The 25,227-nt window shown below is 42.2% G+C and overlaps 1 protein-coding gene across 1 annotated transcript in view; it reads right to left on the reverse strand.

Annotated features, from left to right (window-relative positions):
* LOC149462366 (store-operated calcium entry regulator STIMATE-like) overlaps nt 1-25,227 on the reverse strand; it is a 134,535-nt gene that overhangs the window by 89,280 nt on the left and 20,028 nt on the right. The window lies entirely within an intron of this gene.

The following is a 25,227-nucleotide window of genomic DNA, read 5'->3' on the forward strand; positions in this document are numbered from 1 at the left end:
TTAGAAAATGGCAGATTTGCCCTTCTAATAAATGTCACCATACAGCTGAACCACAGGGCTGCATTGGTGTTTTTCTTTTTCTTACAGAAAGATATAAAACACTTGTTGGCAGCCAACTAATTTCACCCCACTAAGATCAATGTGCTGGGGAGATGATAGTTAACAAGTGATTAAATTATTGTTTTGGTTTTTTTATTACGCACACCAGATATGTACTTACAATAAAAACCAGCCCTGTGACTAACATATTTTTAACTACATAAAAAAATATCAGGAATAAAAACGTTGGTATGGTCCTTCATACCAACTTACACGCTAAAACGCATTTTTTTTACACTCAGCTGTCAGCGGATCACGAATAATCCATTGATAAAGATGTGGCTGGTGGCTTGCTGGCCCACTCCTTAACGTAAAGCTAGAAAAATGCTGGAAACTGGCTTAGCAGCATTTAGGAGTGCTCAGCATTTTTTTCTGTTGGCAAATTGCTCCCAAAAATGCAAAAAAAAAAAAAAAAAAGCATTTATTCTACTCCTAGAAGCTGAAGCTTGAAATATGCTTCTAGCCTACAACAGTGTGCATGGGCACATAGGGTAACACTATTTGCTTCTAGGGGCAGAATAAAAAATGCTCACAAAAGTAGCTGCTAGGAGCTTAAAAATGAGCTAGTGTGCATGGAGCCTACAAACAGATGTAGCAAACTGTTTTTTTTCCTTTTGAGATAAAGGTTAACAAAAATTTTGTACGCACACCTGCTATTTTTCAATAGTTTGTCTGATCTCTGTAACTGCCACATCCTGCTGGAGAGCATGTTCTTTTGAAAAACAACAGACTTACTAGTTGAATCACAAGATGAAAAAATAGAAGAAAGCCTAAAAAAAGAAAATTAATCACATATCCTAAGGGCCCTATTACACTAATCGTTTTTTGATGTGCATTTGTTGTCTTCCTATTGACTTACATTGGAAGACGCTTTTGAAAAGCTACACCAAAGATGCAGCACACAGGACTTTTCAAAGCGCAGTCCACCTGCAGTGTTGAGCGTTGCATGGGATTTAAAGGGACACTTTTTCATACATTTCTCTTCCACTTTTTAAACCTAAAAAGTGCATCAAACACTGATCAGTGTGAAAGGGCCCTAAGAAATGGTAAATTTCAATATAATAAAGGTTTATTTTTGGGTTTAGTACTGCTTTAAGATTATTATTATTCATTATGATTTATTTAGGGTGTTATTCACTTCAGTCCTTTTAAAAAGGGGTTACTTTCCTGTACCCTGTTTGTAGTTAACCCTTTAAGATTGCAAGCTCTTTCGAGAATAAATCTTATGCATACGGACTTATGTATTTATGATGTTCTTGTTATAACCTGTATGACCTTGTGTCCCCATGGCAGGTATTGTAACATTTTCTTAACTAATTATTACAAAAAATGAATGTACAAAAGAAAGACAAAAAATCTGCATCCTCATCTGCATTGTTTGGCTATGAAGATTTTAGCGGAGATCATTTTTTTTTATTGCTTTAAGACCATTATTACTCATTTGATAACCTGAATGTATTGCCATCAAAAATCATATCTGTGCACCATTTGTAAAAGTTGAACAGTTCAAACCAGCAGTATCCATCACGTTAAACTTTTTGCATACTGGTATTTGCAGATACATTGGTATATTAATTTGTATGTGATTTTAAGTCGGTAGAACCCCTTCTAAAACTGCATAGCATGCATTCAGTCTGGTCATGCACATTGCGTAATGTATGCTTTCCATGTCAATGTATGCATAACCTTAGTCACCCTGGATTTTAGCCTTGTGACCCAGAAAAGGTTTTGTTTTCTTTATATGACCTTGTTCTAAACATTTTAAAAGGCACCCTAACCCTATTTATATATTACATACAAAGTGAGTATTAGCAGGTGTCTAAATGTTGTACAATTTTATTCTAGCCTCTCATCAATAATATCTCAATAATATCTAATATATCAATATCTCCCTAAAGGTGCTCTCTTAGGATTCTCTTCATTACTGAAAATTCAATGCTGGTTAAACTTTCACACAACCAAGTTTAAAATGTCATGCCAAATGACAAATGATTAAATAGATGGCGCAAGCTGGCCACAGACACAATCTTCTATCCATGGTGACCTTTATGTTTCTAGTAACCTGAAGACTGTCCCCATGGATCCCTGCTGTGTGATCTCTTCAGCTATGCCTAAAAAGTTTAGAAAACTGGTAGTTTTAAACTTCGAATGCCTAGTAAACACGATGAGAAAACCAAACCAAAAATATAGTTTTTGAAACGATCATCCGATAATCTGATCATTAGGATGATTTTGCATGAACTTTCGTGATCGTTTCTCGAGCTGTGTACTAAGACACGAGCACGAAAATGTTTCTCATACAATACCAGAACAAACGATTTTCATTTATTTAGTAAAGTATTCATTAAAAAAAAAAATAAAACCATAAGACCAAGGCCACACATGCTCAGAAACAAAAGAATACATTACATCACTACCGAAGTTGTATTGTGTCATAGGCAGGGGTGGACTGACAACTCATGGGGCCCCTGGGCAATAGGGGATCATGGGGCCCCTGTGTCCTCGCCCACATCCAAAAAAGCCTATGAAAAAGCCAATGAAATGTACCAGGGGCATCTCATGGGGCCCTCTACTGAGTCCAGGCCCTCGGGCAGTGCCCAAATGCTTGAATGGTCAGTCTGCCCCTGGTCATAGGAGAATTTTCATAACTTTAAGTAACCTCTTTATTTTTCGATATAAAGGCGGCCATAGATTTGCGAAAAATCCTGCGATTTTTTGGACGACTTTAAACTCCACCGATAATCTAGTTGCGTATGGGCAATTTTGTCTGTGGATTTTCGTATTTTTTTGTCTTTTTGAATATCGTTGTAGCTGGAAAATGTTTAGAAATCGACCGAATTACTGATTTCATGCAGCCCTGTACTGAAATTTATGTCCTTTTTTTCACTCAAATAGAGCTTTCTTTTTATGGTATTTGGGTTTTTTATTTTTTTGTGAAACAAAAAAAGACCGAAAATTTTGAAAAAAGTTATTTTTTTTTACATTTGATTATAAAAAATATCAAGTAAACTGAAAGTTAGTCATAAATTTATGCTAAAATGTATTCTGCTACATGTCTTTGGTAAAAAAAAATCCCAATACGTGCATTTTGATAGGTTATAGCATCTACAAACTATGATTATATATATATATATATATATATATATATATATATATATATATATATATTTATTTCAAATTTGCGCAGCTTTTACTTTCTGACTGCCTATCACATTTCTAATATGCCAGGGCAGTACAAATCCCTCCACCCCCAAATGACCTCTTTTTGGAAAGTAGAAACCCCAAGGAATTTTCTGAGAGGCATGTTGAGTCAATGGAAGATTTTTTTTTGCCACAAATTTTTGGAAAATGGCAAAACTTTTTTTTTTTTTTTTACACAAAGTTGGCATTTGAATGATATATTGCACACGCATGCCAGGGATATATGTGAAATAACACCCCAAAACACATTCTGCTACTTCTGAATATGGGGATACCACATGTGAGAGACTTTTTGGCAGCCTAGCTTCATAAAGGGCCCTGAAAATCCAATGACCACCTCCAGGCTTTCAAGGGGGATATTTCCTCATGTCACTTCCTCACTACCTATCACAGTTTCGGAGGCCCTAAAATACCAGGACAACACAAACACCCACCAAATTACACCTTCTCGGAAAGTAGACACCCCAAGGAGTATTGGCATGGGGAGTATTTTGCGAGTATAATTTTTGTTACAGGATTTTGAAAAAGAAAAAAAAAAGAAAAAAAAATTTTTCCTTTTCTTTCTTAGTTTTCCAGAAGCTTGTGGAAACAAATGAGATCTGCAAAATACTCACCATGCCCCTTAGCAAATACCTTGGAGTATCTGCTTTCCAAAAAAGGGGTCATTTGGGAGGTGTGCTTCTACTATTCAGGGCCAACATTAGAAGCTTATGCCACACATCACCCACTCTTCTAACCACTTGAAGACCAAGTCTTTTCTGACACTTTTTGTTTACATGAAAAAACAGGGGTTTTTGCTAGAAAATTACTCTGAACCTCCAACCAAACATTTTATTTATTTTTTTTAAGCAGAGGCCCTAGAGAATAAAATGGTGGGTGTTTACATTTTTTTTTATCTCACACAGTATTTGCGCAGCGATTTTTCAAAAGCAATTTTTTTGGAAAAAAAAAACACTTTTTAGAATTTGAATGCATAAAAAAAACACAATATATTGCCCAATTGTTTAATAAAATCTGAAAAATGATGTTACTCCAAGTAAATCAAACATGACATGCTTTAAATTTGTGCACACCCATGCAATGGCAACAAACTACGTATATTTTTAATATCCATGGGAGACGCTTTAAAAGCCTTTACAGGTCACCACTTTAGATTTACACAGGAGGTCTAATGCTAGAATTACTGCCCTCGATCTGACATTTACAGAGAATCCTCACATGCATGGTGCAGTCTCTGTTTACATACTGTTACGGGACAGCTGCTTGTGTTTGCCTTTGCACGCGAGCAGGGGGGTGGGGGTGAATTTTTTTTTTTATTATTTTTTTACATTTTTTTTTCTTGTTTACACTGTCCCTTTCATTTTTTTTAATCACTTTTACTATCACAGGGAATGTAAATATCCCCTGTGCTAGCAATAGGCAGTAACAGGTACTCTTTTCTGGGAAGTCTGGGGTCTATTAAATTCTAGATCTCTCCTCTGCCCTTAAAGCGAAGCTCCACCCAAAAGGGGAAGTTCCACTTTAAAGACTGGTCCCCCACTCCCCATTAAGGATTGGCACCTTTGGGGGGCGGGTACCCGAATTTGACTCCTTTACTATATCTAAAATAAAAAAATGCCTATAGTTACATTTTAAAGGATTATTGATGTCTGGGTGCCAGATACCACAGAATACCTTCAGAGGTCTGCAGGAGTCCCTGCCTCGATAGGTTATGTTGGGTGCACAAAATATAATGGCTGATCAGTGTGGATATACAAAGCACACGAATGCCAGTACAAAATTATAAATCCTAAAAGTCAACTGTGTTTTTAGCTTATTATTTTCCACTGAAGGCAAGACATTCTCTGATTGGATGAGGTGGAGAGGAGACGCAGAGGTGTCACTGTCTCCACCTCATCCAGACAGAGAATGCCTTCTAGTCATTGGAAAAAAAAATACAAGGTGTTCTATGAAAGGCAGCAAGTGATTGAACCTCTGTAATTGGTGTGCAGAGGGGAAGATGCTAGCACAAAACCCAGGAAATTGTGGCCATCACTGTAGTAGTGTGATGGATTTGGTAAAATGCCTATTTCGTTTCCTATTGAATATATATATATACGCTATTTCTATGAGTTTTATAAATATTTACTTTTATACTTTAATACTATTTCTTTCCACATATTTATAAATGTTTAGCATGAATATATATGCTGTGTGAATATTTTCTGCCTGCTGGGCTTTGTGGTACTTTTAAGAAATCCTTGCTTAAGAAATATTTGCTCACAGGAACAGACCCCCTCCCATCGTGTGATTTGGAAGACAAAAGAATGTTTTTCTCTTTTTAAGATAAGACTGAAGAAGATCACACCTATACCATGACGGAGATTGTTTTCGTGTAAAGTGACCAATCAAAGACTAATATAATGCTTATGCTGTTATCACGTGATGTTCGCATCATTTTTCATATATAAACTCACGGTTTCATTTCAATAAATTAGAGAGAAGTTTTCACAGACCAAAGGTGTCAGTGTGAGTTTCTTTATGTGCGCACATTCCACAAGCTGGCCAGCGTCATAAATTTTGGACAGGAACAGATAAGCACTGGATGATTAAGTCCATGACTAAAACAATTTGGTGCCAAGAAACCCGGGAACTGAATAATGAACCTGCAGTCAGCCGCCATGAAAAGGCGTTCGGTGTCAGTCAAACTGGACAGGCCGGAGAGCTTGATCACCTCTCGGAGCATGGTAAGATATATTTTGCTATCTTACCATTGCTTATCCTGTCTTTGTTGTTGATTCATACCTGTGCCTAGTACGGCTGCTAAAGGTCAATAAAGGCAGGTAACCTTGTATGCCCGGAGTTTATTTAAATATACCTGCATGTGCTTATCTGTTACCTGGGTCTCTGTTGTGTGTTTTTATGTATCAGTCTTGAGGTGGAAGAGGAGTGGACCTACTGAGGGTTTTGACACATAATTTCTCTGGGTGTGTGGTAACCTTGTGTGTTGACCACAACAGAGGAGGTGTCGGGTACGCGTCACGGTAGTGTGACAGCGGGTGCCCTAGCCATTTTTGGGGCTAGGAAGAGTTACTCAGTGATCTGTACTCAGAGCCCACCAAGATAGACTGCTATGTTATGTCCTAAATGTGTGTCTGTAAGCTAATGTTTGCCATTCATAACAGAAGGTTGGGGTTTGTTAAGGGTTAAGGAAAGTCTGGACAGCAGCCTGTGAAGTGTCTTAGATTTGTTAGGAAGGACCAGGGACAGGAGGAGATGGGTCAGACGCTGATAAGACCCCTAGAAAGGAATGTTAGCACGTGACCTGGTTGCACAGAGGGAGGGGGAGCAGTATGTTAAAGGAATTAGTTAAGTTAGAAAGTATGTGGAATCAAAGATAAGGAGGTATGAGAAAAAAAAAAGAAAGATGTCTTAGTTGACAAACATGTGCTGAAGACAGCCAGAAGTTTGGTATAATGTAGCCGAAGTTATCCACAAAGAGTAGTGGACAGAACAGGTATTGCTACAGGGAAAAAAAAAAAAAAAAAAAAAAAAACTGTTTATGTGTACCATTAATGTGTTAAAATATTGAAAAGGATTACTGGCATGTCATATTGTGAAGGAAGTGAAGCAGTTAAAACAGTTATCTAAAGTAGCGAAAGTTTGTAAGCTGAAGGTCAGGACTGGCATAAATCATTGTAGGAACAGAGAGGAATGTTATGTGAAAAAAGGTTTGCTGAACGTGACAGAAGTTTGGTACAGAACTGGAAAAGTGTTGTATAAAGAAGGATAGTTGGAAGAAATTCAGGAAAATGGCAATTGTATAATGTATTTGTATCACAAAATTGTAAATGGAAGTGTGTGCTAAAACCACCGCCCTATGTTGGAATGTGGGGTGGAGGAGGGGAGGGACAGCACTGCCCTTCATCTATTGCCTACTTTATGCCCACCACCCCAGCCCTGCCCAGCCCACTTCCTGATGGCAGCCATCTTGCTGCTCCTGCTTTGTCCCTTCCTGCCCAGCCCAGTACACTTCCTGATGGCAGCCATCTTGCTGCTCCTGCTTTGTCCCTTCCTGCCCAGCCCAGTACACTTCCTGGAGGCGGCCATATTGGTACACCAAATTAGACAAATGGAAGGCCAACGCCTTGAGTGAGCCGTCTCTACCCAGTGTGTCCGGTCTTACAAGTCAATGGTACATTCTACGTGGCACCGGATGTGCTGAGCAGAATCCCAAGTTGTCTATGGTCCACAGGACCCGAAGATATTGGACGTTTAAAAGGTACCCCCAATTATGGTGGAACTGAAGCCTGGAGCTCCCCTACCCAGGAAACCACAGTACCCACTGAAACCAGCGCAATCCAAGGCCATTTTGAAGCAGGTCAAGTCCCTTGTGGCAAATGGTGCACTCATACCTTGTTCCTCTCCATGTAATACGCTTTTGTTCCCGATAAGAAAAGAAGACACCCAAAGGAGAACCAGAGAAGTACAGGATGATACAGGACCTCCGAGCAGTGAATGAAGCCACTGTCTTAGAGACACCTATCGTTCCAAATCCCCACACTTTACTCACAGGGGTATCTCCAACAGCAAAGTAATTCACTGTGGTGGACCTGGCAAATGCATTCTCCAGCGTTCCCTTGTATCCTCCCTGCAGATACTTCTTCGCTTTTATCCATGAGGGGCAGCAATACACCTGGGCAGTTATGCCACAAGGGGGCGCAAAATTCCCTGAGCCAGTTTGCCAAAGCCATGACCACCATACTGGGCACGTGGCAAAAGGAACATTCGGCAGTGGTCCTTCTTCAATATGTGGATGGCTTTTCCTCTGTGCTGATGACCTGCCCACGGCTGAAGAAGCCTCGGAGAGTTTACTATGTTACTTGGCACACCAAGGCTGTAAGGCCTCTAAACCGAAGTTGCAATGGTGCTCTACAACAGTCGTATTCTTGGGCCACTGCCTCTCACATGGAACAAGGCATCTTACGGAGGAAAGAGTTAAAGCCATCCAGAACTTGCCACTCCCTTTAGGCCAGAAGCCATTCCATGCCTTTCTTGGCCTCATATCCTACTGTAGGTCATGGATTCCTGATGTTTCTTGGTTTATGCAACCACTCTACGATGCTCTCAAGTCTGAGCCCTTCCATCTGTCCGAAGAGGCCGACTCCAATTTTTTGGCTCTAAAACGCTTATTTTCTTCAGCCACAGCCCTAGGTCAACCAGACTACGAGAAACCTTTCAAACTGTTCATGTCTGAACGCCAAGGCCATGGCACAGGAGTATTGGCCCAGTCCCACGGAGACTGCCTACGATCCGTAGGCTACTACTCATGCCGTTTAGACCCAGTGGCTAGAGGAGCACCCTTGTGTCTGCGTGCAGTTTTCGCTGCTCCGCTGGATAAGACCTCTGATATCGTACTGGGACATGAACTTGTTCTTCTGGCACCGTATGCCATTGCTGCCATTTTAAACCAAGTCCAACCTAAACATTTGTCCACAGCGAGGCATCTTAGACTACAGTGTTCCCTCCACCTTCCTGATAACGTCACTCTCCTACGTTGCCAAACCCTGAATCCGGCCACTCTCCTCCCAATTGCTGAGGGGGGTAATGAAGGTAATGCAGAAAGTGGAGAGGATGATGGAGCCACTGAGCCTCATAATTGTCTTGAAGTGATGGAAATGGAAATCTTCCATCTCCCCACAGTGAGTGAAACACCTCTGCAGGATCCAGACTTCACTTTCTTTGTTGATGGTTCCAGATATGCAGATGAAGGAGGCACATATTACACAGGATTTGCGGTCACTACTGAAGACACAGTCCTACAGGCAAGAGCCCTATCGCCAGCAATATCTGCACAGGGAGCTGAACTTCAAGCACTCACAACAGCATGCCGGATGAATTAAGGAAAAAGGGCCAATATCTACACAGACTCCAGATATGCCTTTGGGATGGCCCATGACTTTGGACCCATATGGAAGGCAAGAGGATTTATGACTGCGGCAGGTACATCCATAAGACACGGAGCAGCCATTGGACGACTGCTGGAAGCACTCCTTCTACCCATTCAAGTGGCTATTCTGAAGGTAAAAGTTCATGGGAAATTAAACTCTTCAGAAGCCAAAGGCAATAATCTGGCAGATTTGGCGGCAAAACGAGCGGCCATGGGACCACCAGAAATGGAAGGAGAGGTGACCGGAGAGTGGGAACCAATGTTCACTTTACAGACCTTACCTGTGGACAGAAACTACTTCAAGGAACTCCAAGAAGCAGCAAGTCCAGAAGAAAAAGAAAGCTGGAGACGGAGAGGAGCTATTCTCAAAGACGGTCTGTTTGAGTGCAACAAGAGGCTTTGTTTACCCAAGAATATGTTTCCAGCTGTAGTCCAGTGGGCACACGGAGCAGCCCATCTGTCAAAGAGCCTCATGAACTCTGTCATCAACAAGTACGATATAGCGCCTGGAATCACCACATTGACGAACAATTTTTGCAGAGCATGTGCCATCTGTGCAAAATGCAATCCGGGACGCACAGAGAAGACACCACAGAAACACTTGGCCAAACCCCTATACCCTTTTCAAAGGATACAAATTGATCATATCCAGATGCCAAAGAGTGGGCGGTTGAGTACACCCTAGTGGTGTTGGACATGTTTTCCAGTTGGCCAGAGGCCTTTGCTGTAACTAACAGGACTGCTAAAACAACTGTGAAGAAACTCCTCACTGAGGTTGTATGCAGATATGGGCTTCCAGAGGTGATAGAGAGTGACCAGGGCCCCGCTTTCACAGCTTCAGTAACCAAAGAAATATGGGCGGCATTAGGAGTCACTCTGGCGTTCCATACCCCCTATCACCCCCAAAGTAGTGGGAAAATAGAAAGAATGCTAAAAGTAGCCCAAGAGACTGGCATGAGTTGGCCAGACAGTCTGCTTATTGCCCTATTTAGTGTCAGATACACACCAAGAGAGAACACTCCCTATCCCCTTATGAGATTTTGTTTAGCTCAGCCCCCATATTTGGTTGTTATTTTCCACAACAGTTGCAATTACAATTTGATGTGTTAACTGATTATGTGACTGTATTATCACGTGAATTAACCCGTATCCATGTCCAAGTGTTTTCTCCATTCCAGATTCTGAGTCAGATACAGAAACTCACAGCCTATTACCCGGAGATTGGGTATTAGTAAAGACATTTATGAGGAAACATTCCCTTGAGCCAAGATATGATGGTCCATTCCAAGTTCTGCTGACCACAGCCCCTTCTGACAAGGTGGCCAGGAAGAACACTTGGATACACGCCTCCCACTGCAAGAAAGTCCCGAACCCTGAGGGAAAGGCGTCATCTACACCATGACAACTATGTTGTATATCCTTTTTCTAATGAGTCTGACAGAGGTTCAACAGGTGGATATCACTGAAATAGGTGACACCACTATATTTTGGTACAACTCATCCAACACTCATGTAGCTATTTACACCTTTGATTTCTGTAGTACAGATCCCATGTGGTGCTATGACCGTAATCTATATGATCTTGACACAACGAGCATGTTCTGATAGTAGTGACCAGGTATACATATGTGTCATGGATGATTACTGGGGACCAAAAGATTAGAATCAGATTGGAAGGGATTTGGACTGGTGAGTATGTTCTTGTAAAGGCCATTATGCCTGTCCACATCCTAGCAGAGAATACCCCTGACCCAACGCCTGGCCGTAGGAGGAAACAAAAAGCTCCTTCTGGTAGTTTTGACCCACATGTGTATATAGATGCCATTGGAGTCCCAAGGGGGGTGTCTAATAAATTTAAAGCCAGAGACCAAGTAAAGCAGGTTTTGAATCCCTGATTCCCATGATAACTGTTAACAAAAATGTAGATTGGATAAATTACATATACTACAACCAACAGAGGTTTGTGAATTACACCAGGGATGCCCTTCAAGGAATCGTTGACCAGCTAGCCCCTACATCCTACATGACATTCCAGAATAGGATGGCTCTGGACATGATTTTAGCGGAAAAAGGAGGTGTCTGTAAAATGATAGAAGGAACCGGAACATGTTGTACATATATTCCTGACAATACTGGCTCGAATGGTAAGGTTACTCTGTCTATGAAGAAATTGGAAGATCTGTCAGTTGAGTTGAAAAAGAATTCAGGGATCACAGACTTGTGGGATCAATATTTCAGTTGGATGAGTGGGTGGCAAAAGATACTTGCCCAAATAGGGGTAACTGTACTAATAATTCTGATTCTCCTGGTTGTATGCTGTCTTATACCATGTGTGAGGAAATTGATGAGCAAAGCTGTAGACAACAGAACACCTACCTTCCTGAACAAGGAGCAAGAGGATCCCCATATGATAGATGAAGGAAAACCTTATACCCCATTACGGTCCCTCCCCGCCAATAGTAATCTCACAATTTGTAGGGATAGCATCTGACTTCCTTATGTACAAAGTCTGTGGCAAGGGAGGTGATGAAATAGTCATCACTTGTCTAACGTACAGCATAAAAGAGTTCCAAGGTACATAAGGACAGATGAGCTAGGCTTTATAGGGACAGAGTAAAATAGTCATTCTAAGGGGGGACTGTGATGGATTTGGTAAAATGCCTATTTCGTTTCCTATTGAATATATATATATACGCTATTTCTATGAGTTTTATAAATATTTACTTTTATACTTTAATACTATTTCTTTCCACATATTTATAAATGTTTAGCATGAATATATATGCTGTGTGAATATTTTCTGCCTGCTGGGCTTTGTGGTACTTTTAAGAAATCCTTGCTTAAGAAATATTTGCTCACAGGAACAGACCCCCTCCCATCGTGTGATTTGGAAGACAAAAGAATGTTTTTCTCTTTTTAAGATAAGACTGAAGAAGATCACACCTATACCATGACGGAGATTGTTTTCGTGTAAAGTGACCAATCAAAGACTAATATAATGCTTATGCTGTTATCACGTGATGTTCGCATCATTTTTCATATATAAACTCACGGTTTCATTTCAATAAATTAGAGAGAAGTTTTCACAGACCAAAGGTGTCAGTGTGAGTTTCTTTATGTGCGCACATTCCACAAGCTGGCCAGCGTCATAAATTTTGGACAGGAACAGATAAGCACTGGATGATTAAGTCCATGACTAAAACAGTAGCACCAACTACTACAGTGATTTTCAGCTTCCCCAGTGGCCCATCATATATGAGATTTGCATATTTACAGTATGCCAAGATGGATCATTGTAAGTATGCAATCCAGATCATTCCTCAAGTTCAGCTTTAAGATACTGGAACTGAAATTGTCTTTAAAGAAGCTGCTTCTCCTTTTAAATAGGACCTCAGTGGCATTGATATCTGTGCTTGGGGCAGTTCTGGTGGGGAGTATGAACTGTTTAACAAACGCATTAAAGGTCTGGTAATATAAGGGAATATTCAGAGAACATCTTTAAAATAAAATGTTGCTGCAAGATTATCAGATCTTTAGGTTTTATTTTTTTTTTATTTTTAAGGGTTTGATTGTTAAATTCCCTCATCATTAACCACTTGCCCTCCAGAGGATTTACCCCCCTTACTGACCAGGCCATTTTTTTGCGATACGGCACTGGGTATTTTAAGTGACAATTACACAGTCATGCAACTCTGTACATAAATAAAATTTATATCCTTTTTTTCCCACAAATAGAACCTTCTTTCAGTGGTATTTGATCATCTCTGCGATTTTTATTTTTTGTGCTATAAACAAAAAAAGACCGACAATTTTGAAAAAAAACAATACTTTTGACTTTTTGATATTAAGCATGTCCAATAAAAAAAAATTTAAAAATCTAATTTTGTCTTATTTTTATTCCAAAATGTATTCTGCTACATGTCTTTGCTAAACAAAATTCCAATACGTGTAAATTCATTGGTTTATGTGAAAGTTATAGCATCTACAAATGGTGGTATATATATATATACTGGAATTTTTTTTTTAACCCCTTCATGCCTAAGGGTAAAACAAAATCTTAACGCCTAAGCACAATCTTGCAACTTTGGCATGTGTTAGTAAAACCGTACATATCATCACAACTACTTTGTACATCCAGGTGGATTATACCATGTTTTTTTTTCAGGACAAATTGGGCTTTCATTTGGTGGTACATGGTAATGGATATCTCCTAATTTTTTTTCTATTATCAAAGGAAAACTGGCCCACAATAGTAAATAAAATATTTTTTTTTAAATTTGGCTGTGTGTTTCTTGTTACTACCATAACCTACCACCAAAGAACAACCCAAAATAAACTCTCCAGCTCTTGGCGATATCAGCGATACCATATATGTGTATGTTATTTGTTGTTCGTACCCACAGTACAGCCAAGAAACAATAGTGTGCATTTTGTTTTTAGTTTTTTTTTACCGAAAACACACGGACACCAATTAAAATAAATAAATCCTGACCTTTGACCTTGACCAAAACACTAACACTGCCATTGAACTAGATCAAACCTTGATCTAGGTATTTTTTCTTTATTTTTTATTATTTATCTGTTGGGTTTTTGTTACAAACAGGTTTTTATTGTTCCCTCTATGCAAGGAGACAGAGAGATACAACATGTTTTGGATCATTGTCCATCTGTACTGTGAAGCGCCATCCAATCAACTTTGCTGCATTTGGCTGAATCTGAGCTGACAGTATATATCTCTAAACACTGCAGAATTGATCCGGCTGCTTCTGTCTTCTGTCACATCATCAATAAACACCAATGACCCAGTGCCACTGGAAGCCATGCATGCCCATGCCATCACACTGGCTCCACCATGTTTTACAGATGAGGTTGTGTGCTTTGGATCATGAGCTGTTCCAAGCCTTCTACACACTTTTTTCTTCCCGTCTTTCTGGTACAGATTAATCTTAGTTTCATCCATCCAAAGAATGCTTTTCCAGAACTGGTCTGGCTTTTTAGATGTTTTTTGGCAAAATCTGGCTTTTCTATTCTTCAGGCTTATGAATGGTTTGCACCTTGTGGTGAACCCTCTGTATTTGCTCTCGTGAAGTCTTCTCTTGATTGTAGACTTTGACAATGATACACCCACCTCCTGGAGAGTGAACTTCACTTGTCTGGATGTTGTGAATGGGTTTTTCTTTACCATAGAGAGGATCCTGTGATCATCCACCACTGTTGTCTTCCATGGACGTCCATGCCTTTTTATGTTGCTGAGCTCACCAGTGCGTTCTTCTTTCCTCAGAATGTAAAACGATTGATTTGGCCACTCCTAATGTTGCTGCTATCTCTCTGATGGATTTGTTTCATTTATGAAGCCTTACAATGGCCTGTTTCACTTGCATGGACAGTTCCTTTGACCACATGATGTAGGTTCACAGCAATAGATTCCAAATGCAAATACCACACTTAGAATCAACTCCAGACCTTTTACCTGCTTAATTGATGAAGAAGTAATGAAGGAGCAGCCCACACCTGGCCATGAAACAGCTTTTTATTCAATTGTCCAATTACTTTTGGTCCCTTGAAAAAGGGGGGATGGCTACTCTTAAGAGCTGTAATTCCTAAACCCTTCCTCCAATTTGGATGTACATACCCTCAAATTAAACCTGAGAGTGTGCACTTTCAAACCACATCCATTATATAACTATAGCTTGACTATGTTTTGGTAAATACCTGAAAAAACAAAGATGTCAGAGAAGTAGCGCTCTTTGGTTAAGAACTACGATAACGATGCTGGTAGATGTGTAATACTTAGGGAACACCATTTCCCATGGGTTGATAGTCATGGTACCCTTCAAAGTAGGTAGGCCAAATAAGCTAGTTTATTGTTAGGTAGGGCTCAATAGGGTTCAATAAACTGAGCATTGTGTAAGGAACTATTGGTTTTATAGAACATCCTAATAGAGGATTTCTAGGTTTCAGACTACTTATGATATGGAACCACAAAAAAAAAAAAAAGAATGTGCACGGCCAAAGAAGCAGTCTAAGAACAAGTTAACCTGACTGATAAGTTTCAGACTCCAAGGTGAGATGTACAAATAAGGGTTTCTGGAAAGCAAAGCAGATAAATGAACTCATATTCACTTGGAAGGAAGCATTTTGTGACATAGTTCAGTCAGTTAATCTTCAGCTCAATACTGACATCTAGTGATAAGTTAGCTAAGTTAAGTAGTTACTATACTTTGTTACTTTTATTCAAAATAAAACCGAAATGTTGCAAAAGCAAAGACAAAATACAAATATATAGTACAAGGCAGTTGTACTATTTAGTAAGTATTATTTAAAAGAAAAAAAAAACTGTATACAATGTATAGTTTTGTGAGGTCCCCATTTTACCCCTTTATTACTACGAGTCCAAATGCAAAATGCATTATGGCAAGAGAATTTTAAAATGATAACGAAGGTTCCATTCACACTAGGTGGGGGTGTAAATGGACATGTGTCTTTTTACACTCACCTACATCCAATCCGATCTGCTAAAAAAACAGACGGATGGGGATTCCTTCCCCTTCACTATAGTGGATCGGATTGGTTAGCAGTTGGGTGCACATGGCCTAAGGCCCCTTTCACATGGACAGACTCCACCAGCGGATCTGCCTGCTCAGCCGGGGACCTGTCCTCTAATTCCCACCTAGCAGTCTATGTCCAATCCAAAATCCCCTAAACTCAACTCAATAAAAGCCTAAGTGTCCATACACACATAGGCTTTTACAAGAGTTTAGGAGCAGCAGAGTTTAACCATTTGCCCTCCTGAGGATTTACCTGACTTCATGATCAGGCCATTTTTTGCATTACGGCGCTGCGTTACTTTAAATGACAATTGCGTGGTCATGCAGCGCTGCACCCAAATGAAATTTGCATCCTTTTTTCCCCACAAATTGAGCTTTGTTTCAGTGGTATTTGATCACCTGTGCGTTTTTATTTTTTTGCACTATAAGAAAAAAAAGACTGACAATTTTGAGAAAAAAACAATATTTTGGACTTTTTGCTATTAAACATGTCCAGTAAAAAAAAATGTTAACCACTTCCCGTCCGGCCGCTGTTTATAAACGGCAGGACGGGACACCTACAGGAGCGGGTTGCCGTCTCTAAACGGCACCTTGTATCTGAGGCTCGTGCGCGGCTCCTAGAGCGCGCACCCGCGAGCCAGATGATCGCCGAGTCCGACGGACACAGTGGATTACGTGACATTGTATGGGACCAATGAAATCGGTCCCATACCATGTGATCAGCTGTGTCCAATAAGGACACAGCTTAAGTGTAAACAAAAGCCGCATGGTGCGGCTTCCGCCTCCTTCTCCTCTCACGGAGTTGTCTGTGAGAGGAGAAACAGCGAAGAAGAGGGTTGTAGCTAACTGCCCTCCACCTCAGTGACACCTGATCGCCCCTAAAGTGGCCCTGATTGCCCCACGTGTCCCTGATCACCCCCACAAGTGGCCCTGATCGCCCCCACAAGTGGCCCTGATCGCCCCCACAAGTGGCCCTGATTGCCCCAAGTGGCCCTGATTGCCCCAAGTGGCCCAGCAGTGTCCCTGATTGTCAGTGTCCCTGATCACCACATAGTGGCCCAGCAGTGTTCCTGATCGCCACAGTGTCCCTGATCGTCACAGTATCCCTGATCGCCGCAGTGGCCAAGCAGTGTCCCTGATCGTCACACAAGTGGCCCAGCAGTATCGCCGCAGTGGCCAAGCAGTGTCCCTGATTGCCACACAAGTGGCCCAGAAGTGTCCCTGATTGCCGCAGTGGCCCAGCAGTGTCCCTGATCACCGCAGTGTCCCTGATTGCCGCACAAGTGGTCCAGCAGTGTCCCTGATCGCCGCAGTGGCCCAGCAGTGTCCCTGATCACCGCAGTGTCCCTGATTGCCGCACAAGTGGTCCAGCAGTGTTCCTGATCGCCACAGTGTCCCTGATTGCCGCACAAGTGGTCCAGCAGTGTCCCTGATTGCCGCAGTGGCCCAGCAGTGTCCCTGATCGCCACACAAGTGGCCCAGCAGTGTCCCTGATCGCCGCACAAGTAACCCAGCATTGTCCCCGATTGCCGCACAAGTGGTCCAGCAGTGTCCCTGATCACCATAGTGGTCCAGCAGTGTCCCTGATCACCACAGTGGCCCAGCAGTGTCCCTGATCACCGCAGTGTCCCTGATTGCCGCACAAGTGGTCCAGCAGTGTCCCTGATCGCCGCAGTGGCATTGATTGCCGCAGTGGCCCAGCAGTGTCCCTGACCACCACACAAGTGGCCCAGCAGTGTCCCTGATCACCGCATTGGCCCAGCAGTGTTCCTGATCACCACACAAGTGGCCCAGCAGTGTCCCTGATCACCGCATTGGCCCAGCAGTGTTCCTGATCACCACACAATTGGCCCAGCAGTGTCCCTGATCCCCACATTGGCCCAGCAGTGTTCCTGATCACCACACAAGTGGCCCAGCAGTGTCCCTGATCGCCGGATAAGTGGTCCAGCAGTGCCCCTGATCACCGAAGTGTCCCTGATCACCGCAGTAGTCCAGCAGTGTTTCTGATTGCCACACAAGTGGCCCAGCAGTGTCCTGATCATCGCAGTGGCCCAGCAGTGTCCCTGATCGCCGCAGAAGTGGTCCAGCAGTGTCCCTGATCGCCGCAGTGTCCCAGCAGTGTCCCTGATCACCGAAGTGTCCCCGATTGCTGCACAAGTGGTCCAGCAGTGTCCCTGATTGCCGCAGTGGCCCAGATCACCACACAAGTGGCCCAGCAGTGTCCCTGATCACCACACAAGTGGCCAGCAGTGTCCCTGATCGCCGGACAAGTGGTCCAGCAGTGCCCCTGATCACCGCAGTGTCCCTGATCACCGCAGTTGCCCAGCAGTGTTTCTGATCGCCACACAAGTGGCCCAGCAGTGTCCTGATCATCGCAGTGGCCCAGCAGTGTCCATGGTCGCCGCACAAGTGGTCCAGCAGTGTCCCTGATCGCCACAGTGTCCCTGATTTCCACAATGTCCCTGATCGCCACACAAGTGGCCCAGCAGTGTCCCTGATCACCGCAGTGGCCCAGCAGTGTCCCTGATCACCATACAGTGGCCCAATCAGTGTCCCTGATCACCTTACAGTGTGCCTGTTCATAAAGTGTCCCTGATCTCTGCCACACCAGTGGATCCTGTTCACTGCCATCGTCTGTGAGGAGAGAGATCCAGTACAGCTAACTGTGAGTAATTTTCAGCCTTTGCACAGAGTTTACAGACACTCACAAAACATTGCCAGCCACCTCACTGTATCTCTGATTTTTGCCCAACAGTGACTAGTGTGAACCAACTGCAGCCAGATATCTGTCCCTCACTGCAACACCACCCTGATCACTGCCATACCAGTGGGTCCTGATCAGTGTCAAAAATATGGCCAAAAGATCATATACAAGCGAGGAGGCATTTCAAATTCTGAGTATGACAGATGAGAGTGACGGAGAACTTAAAACATACCTTGAGGTGTTTGCTTTCCAAAATGGGGTCTTTTTATGGATAATTCCATTGTCCTGATGCTCCAGGACCTCCAAAACAGCAATAGGTAGTTAAGAAATTAGATGTGCAATCTTTGCCCTTAGAACGCTAACAGGTGCTTATTGGATGTGGAACCCCTCTATGTGGCCAGACTGTGAAAAAGTCTCACACATTTGGTATCACCATATTCAGGAAGAGTTATAGAATGTGTTTTGGGGTGTAATTTTAAGTATGCCTATGCAGTGTATTAGAAATATCTCATAGATTGACAACTTTGTGTAGAAAAAAATACATTTTCATTTTCTTTTCGCATTTTCCAAAAACTTGTGGCAAAAAATGAAGTCTTCAGAAGACTCTGCATGCCTCTTAAAACATACCTTGGGGTGTTTGCTTTCCAAAATGGGGACATTTTGTGGATAATTCCATTGCCCTGATGCTCCAGGACCTCCAAAACGGCAATAGGTAGTCAAGAAATTAGATGTGTAATTTTTGCCCTTAGAACGCTAACAGGTGCTTATTGGATGTGGAACCCCTCTATGTGGCCAGACTGTGAAAAAGTCTCACACATTTGGTATCGCCATATTCAGCAGGAGTTAAAGAATGCGTTTTGAGGTATCATTTTAAGTATGCCTATGCTGTGTAATAGAAATATCTCATAGATTGACAACTTTGCGTAAAAAAAAATACATTTTCATTTTCTTTTCACATTTTCCAAAAACATGTGGCAAAAAATGAAGTCTTCAGAGGACTCCCCATGCCTCTTAAAACATACCTTGAGGTGTTTTCTTTCGAAAATGGGGTCATTTTGTGGGTAATTCAATTGTCCTGGTGCTCCAGGACCTCCAAAACTGTGATAGACAGTCAAGAAATTAGATGTGTAATTTTTGCCCCTAGAACGCCTAAGGGTGCTTATTGGATGTGGGGCCCTTCTATGTGGTTAGGCTGTGAAAATGTTTTACACATGTGGTATCGCCATACTCAGGATGAGTAGCAGAATGTGTTTTGGGGTGTAATTGCAAGTATGCCTATGCCGTGTGAGAGAAAGAACTTGTTAAATGACAACTTTGTGGGAAAAAAAAAAAGAATTTTTTTTACTTTCATCATTTCCTTAAAAAATTGGCAAAAAATGACAACTTCAAAAAACTCCCCATGCCTCTCATTAAATACCTCAGACTGTCTACTTTCCAAAAAGGGGTCGTTTGGGGGGTATTTGTACTGTCCTGGCATTTTAGGGCCCCAAGAAATTATATAGGTAGTCCGTGCATCAGGATTGATACATTTTCAAATATATCAAATATATATACCGTGGTCTGTGGACTCTATAACTTTCACAAAGACTAAATAATACACACTGATTTGGGTTATGTCTACCAACAAAATGTAGCACAATGGATTTTGGCCTAAATTTATGAAGAAAGTATATTTATTTGCAAAATTTAGTATCAAATACTAAGAAAAACATGTTTTTTTTCAAAATTTTCAGTCTTTTTTCATTTTTCTAGCAAAAAATAAAAACCCCAGTGATGATTAAATACCACCAAATTAAAGCTCTATTTGTTTGAAAAAAATGATAATAATTTCATTTAGATACAGTGTTGTATGCCTGAGTAATTGTCATTCACAATGTGAGAGCGCCGAAAGCTGAAAATTGGCCTGGACAGGAAGGGGGTAAAAGTGTCCGGACAGGAAGTGGTTAAAATCAATTTTCATCATAAATTTAGGCCAAAATGTATTCTGCTACATTTCTTTGCTAATAAAAAATCTCAATACGTGTAATTTAATTGGTGTACATGAAAGTTATAGTGTTTACAAATGGTGGTATAGATAATGGGATTTTGTTTCTACTAATAATGGCGGCAATCAGCAACTTATAGCTGGATGCTGGCGAGCATTCTGACACTGGGGGGAACTAACTGCCACTGACATCCCCAGTGACACCAATACAGTGATCAGTGCTAATAAAAAGCACTGACATTGTACTAATGACACTGGGAAGGAAGGGGTTAATCTGAGGGGTGATCAAAGGGTTAACTGTGTGATGGGAGTGTTTTACTAGGGGGCAGGGGGTGTTCTTCACTGTAAGCACACTGATCAAGATGGCTGTATTGTGCAGAGCCATCCCAAGCAGTATACTCGAGTTGACAGGGAGGAAGATTGTTTGTAAATAAAACAATCTTCGTCCCCATCGGTGATTGACATTCGCGGCCGCGAACAGCGCCACGGCTAGGGCGCACATGCGGCTCGTGCATGCCCCCTCCTAAATAGTGTTTAGGAGAGGGGTGTGTTGACAGAAAAATATCAAATGCAGCATAAACACTAGGCACATTTAGCACTTAAAATTCTGGCCAATGAAATAAACTCCAAAACACTGCTAAAGTAGCCTAAACTGGTTTGAAAAAAATACAAATTAGGTGAGTTTATAATGCTGATTTTCTCCTGTCAGGAGAAACAACATTTAAAATAAATGAGTGTGTTTATGAGACTTTAGGGATGAGTTGATGGGGAAAGTAAAAGTACAGATTATTAGAGGCAAGAAAAGCTCCTATGAAGAGATAGGTTTTCAAGGATTGCCTAAAGGAGGATAGAGTAGGAGATTGTCAGATATATTGAGGTAAGAAGTTCCAGAGGATGAGAGAGGCTCTAGAGAAGTTCTGGAGTTGAGCATGGGAGGAGGTGATAAGGGGGCTAGAGAGCAGGAGGTCTTGGGAAGGGAAGAGAGAATGATTTGGTTGGTATTTTGAGATGAGGTTGGCAATGTAACTGGGGGCAGAGTTGTGAGTGGCTTTCTAGTTGGTTGTTAGGATTTTTAATTTTATTCGTTGGGTGAGTGGAAGCCAGTGGAGGGATTGGCAGATAGGGGTACTGGATACTGAGCTGTTAAGGTAAATGGATGAAGGAGGGATAGCCTATATAAAAGGTAGTCCAATGAGGAGGCATGGTCTGATCTAGGGGGGTGCTGGGGTGGGCTATGCCCCCCCCCCCCAAATTTCAGTTGCACCCCCCCTCGCTCCTCCAAGGCCATCAGCTCCCCCACAGGGTCCCATAAGGTCTGCAGCGGGAGGGGGAGGACGACACGGAGGCTGTACATAAGATTGCCAATATCCCATATTAATAAAAGATTGTCTGTATTTCAATATACTGTATGTCCTCCCAGCCCGCCCGCATAGTAAGATAGCCAGCCAGGACTCGTGAGATCTTGAGTGACATCAGGAGGGAGGGGCTTAAGAGCAGAATTCAGCTACCCATTGGCAGAGGAGGCAGCAGGAGCCAGATGATACTGCCTTCCATTGCCTCTTCAGCAAATGGGTACACAGGGTGTGCTGTCCATCCCGCAGGCTTGGAGGATGGATCGGCTCTACAAGGATCTTGCAGTGATTGAGGTGGGTGAGGAGTCGGAGTGAGAGAGAGTGTTTTACCCCAGCAGTAATTATTAGAGAGCTGCTAGAACTTTTAGAACGGCCTGTGCAGAACATAGCTTGTACATCTCCCCCCCTTTAATACCAGTCACTGTAATGCCACCTATATTGTGGCCTATGCTGCACAGGTGTCAACTCCTTGTCACCCTATTAAAAGAACAGCAATAGAGGTGGCCTTACAGTGACTGGTATTAGACTTGGTTCACATTAGCCAGTGTTCTGAAAAGCCATCCATGATGAATCACATTGTAGAGTGCAACTAAGGAGCTAAGGTCAGGCATTCAGGTGCTCTGGGGGCCCTGACATAAGTGGGAAGGGGAGTGACTCTAGGGACCCTAATGTATGAGGGGGGGGCTCTTGGGACACTAATTCTAAGCAGAAGGAAGGCCTTGATGTAAAGGGGAACTCTGGGGACCTGATATAACTAGGGAAACCTTGGGGGCCATCCTTTAAGGGAGTGACTCTAGGGACCCTGTGTGCTCTGGGGACCCTTATGTCAGAGTGGGTGACACTGGGGACAAGAGTCTTTACGGCAGGCTCAGACAGACCAGGTGATCACTTTTTTGTGCAGAAAAGCATAGGTGATGGAATCGTTTAAATATTTAAAAATGATCTTTCATTCTACAGGTGAAACTGAAAAAATTAGAATATCATGCAAAAGTTCATTTATTTCAGTAATGCAACTTAAAAGGTGAAACTAATATATGAGATAGACTCATTACATGCAAAGCAAGATAGTTCAAGCCATGATTTGTCATAATTGTGATGATTAAGGCTTACAGCTCATGAAAACCCCAAATCCACAATCTCAGAAAATTAGAATATTACATGCAATCAATAAAACAAGGATTGTACATATATCGGACCTCTGAAAAGTATAAGCATGCATATGTACTCAGTACTTGGTTTGGGCCCCTTTTGCAGCAATTACTGCCTCAACGCGGCGTGGCATGGAAGCTATCAGCCTGTGGCACTGCTGAGGTGTTATGGAAGACCAGGATGCTTCAATAGCAGCCTTCAGCTCTTCTGTATTGTTCGGTCTCATGTTTCTCATCTTTCTCTTGGCAATGCCCCATAGATTCTCTATGGAGTTAAGGTCAGGCAAGTTTGCTGGCCAATCAAGCACAGTAATCCCACAGTCATTGAACCAGGTTTTGGTGCTTTTGGCAGTGTGGGCAGGTGCCAAGTCCTGCTGGAAAATGAAGTCAGCATCCCCATAAAGCTGGTCTGTGGAAGAAAGCATTAAGTGCTCCAAAATCTCCTGGTAGACGGCTGCATTGACCCTGGACTTAATGAAGCACATTGGACCAACACCAGCAGATGACATGGCTTCCCAAATCAACACAGACTGGGGAAACTTCACACTGGACTTCAAGCATCTTGCAGTGTGTGCCTCTCCATTCTTCCTCCATACTCTGGGTCGGTTTCCAAACGAGATGCACAAGTTGCTCTCATCAGAAAAGAGGACTTTGGACCATTGAGCAACAGACCAGGTCTGTTTTTCTTTAGACCAGGTAAGACGCTTCTGACGTTGTTTGTTGTTCAGGAGCGGCTTGACAAGAGGAATAGAACATTTAAAGCCCATGTCCAGGATCCGTCTGTGTGTGGTGGCTCTTGATGCACTGACTCCAGCCTCAGTCCACTCCTTGTGAAAGTCCCCAATACCTTTTGAATGGCCTTTTCCTGACAATCCTCTCCAGGCAGTGCCCAAGTGCTCGAATGGTCAGTCCGCCCCTGTTCCTGACAATCCTCTCCAGTCTGCGGTCATCCCTGCTGCTTGTGCACCTTTTTCTTCCACACTTTTCCCTTTCACATAACTTTCTATTAATGTGCTTTGATACAGCACTTTGGGAACATCCAGCTTCTTTTGCAATTACCTTTTGAGGCTTTCCCTCCGTATGGAGGGTGTCAATGATGGTTTTCTGCACATCTGTCAGGTCAGCAGTCTTTCCCATGATTGTGATTCCTACTGAACCAGACTGAGAGACCATTTGAAGGCTCAGGAACCCTTTGCAGGTGTTAAGGCTGATTAGAGTGGGACACTTTGCGCCTAGAATATTGCACCTTTTCACAATATTCTAATTTTCTGAGATTGTGGATTTGGGGTTTTCATGAGCTATAAGCCATAATCATCACAGTTATGACAAATCACGGCTTGAACTATCTTGCTTTGCATGTAATGAGTCAATCTCATATATTAGTTTTACCTTTTAAGTTGCATTACTGAAATAAATGAACTTTAGCACAATATTCAAATTTTTTGCGTTTCACCTGTAATGTTTATGTGTATCTGTGAGATTGTCACTTGTGACATAGTAAGTAGGAGTATTTTCTGGGTACAAGGACTGATTGTGCAGTGTATACATCGACTAAATACAGATTCTGTTTAATCATCCCCCTTAAGCCCCTCCCACTGTTAGGCAAAATCCGTCCTCTGCATCACTTACTGCTGAACTTTGAACTCTGCCGCATCTACTACTGAGCCTGCGCTCTGCCCTGCTGACCCCTGTACACTGCCCTACAAACTAATGGCCTCTGTACACTGCTCTACAAACTGCTGACCCTATCCTTTACCCTGCTTATCCCCTGTACACTGGCCTGATGACTTCCCATCTTCTGCCCCCTAACATTTTTTTACTGCACCCCCACATCAGACAGGCTATATCCAGCCCTGTGAGTAGGGAGCTGCAATAGTTGGGGCGAGAGATAACCAGAGCTCAAGTAAGTAAGTAGCTTTGCAGTGTCATTGGTTAAAAGGGGCATATTTTGGAGATATTTACCAATAGTCGGTTAGGAACAGAAAGCTAAATACTTGTGTTAAAGAGAATAACAAAAAATAAAAAGGTAAAAATAACATTTCCAATAAGATTATCAGTGCATTTAACATACTTTATTCTTGTTATTTATCTATAAATGCCTCCATAAGCCCTGTGACTGCTGATGGTTGCCACCATGTAGGATATGGTGTGAGCAGTCCCAGCAGACTCAGAGCTGTCACTCCAGGGACATTCTATAGCTTTTCCTGCACTCCACCCCCGGCAACTGCATAAAAGTTTATGTAAAGTGAGGGGAGATGTGGA

This window comes from Staurois parvus, unplaced genomic scaffold (genome assembly GCF_062004578.1).
Source record: "Staurois parvus isolate SC_StPar_1 unplaced genomic scaffold, SC_StPar_1.0 ptg000175l, whole genome shotgun sequence".
Taxonomy (NCBI): domain Eukaryota; kingdom Metazoa; phylum Chordata; class Amphibia; order Anura; family Ranidae; genus Staurois; species Staurois parvus.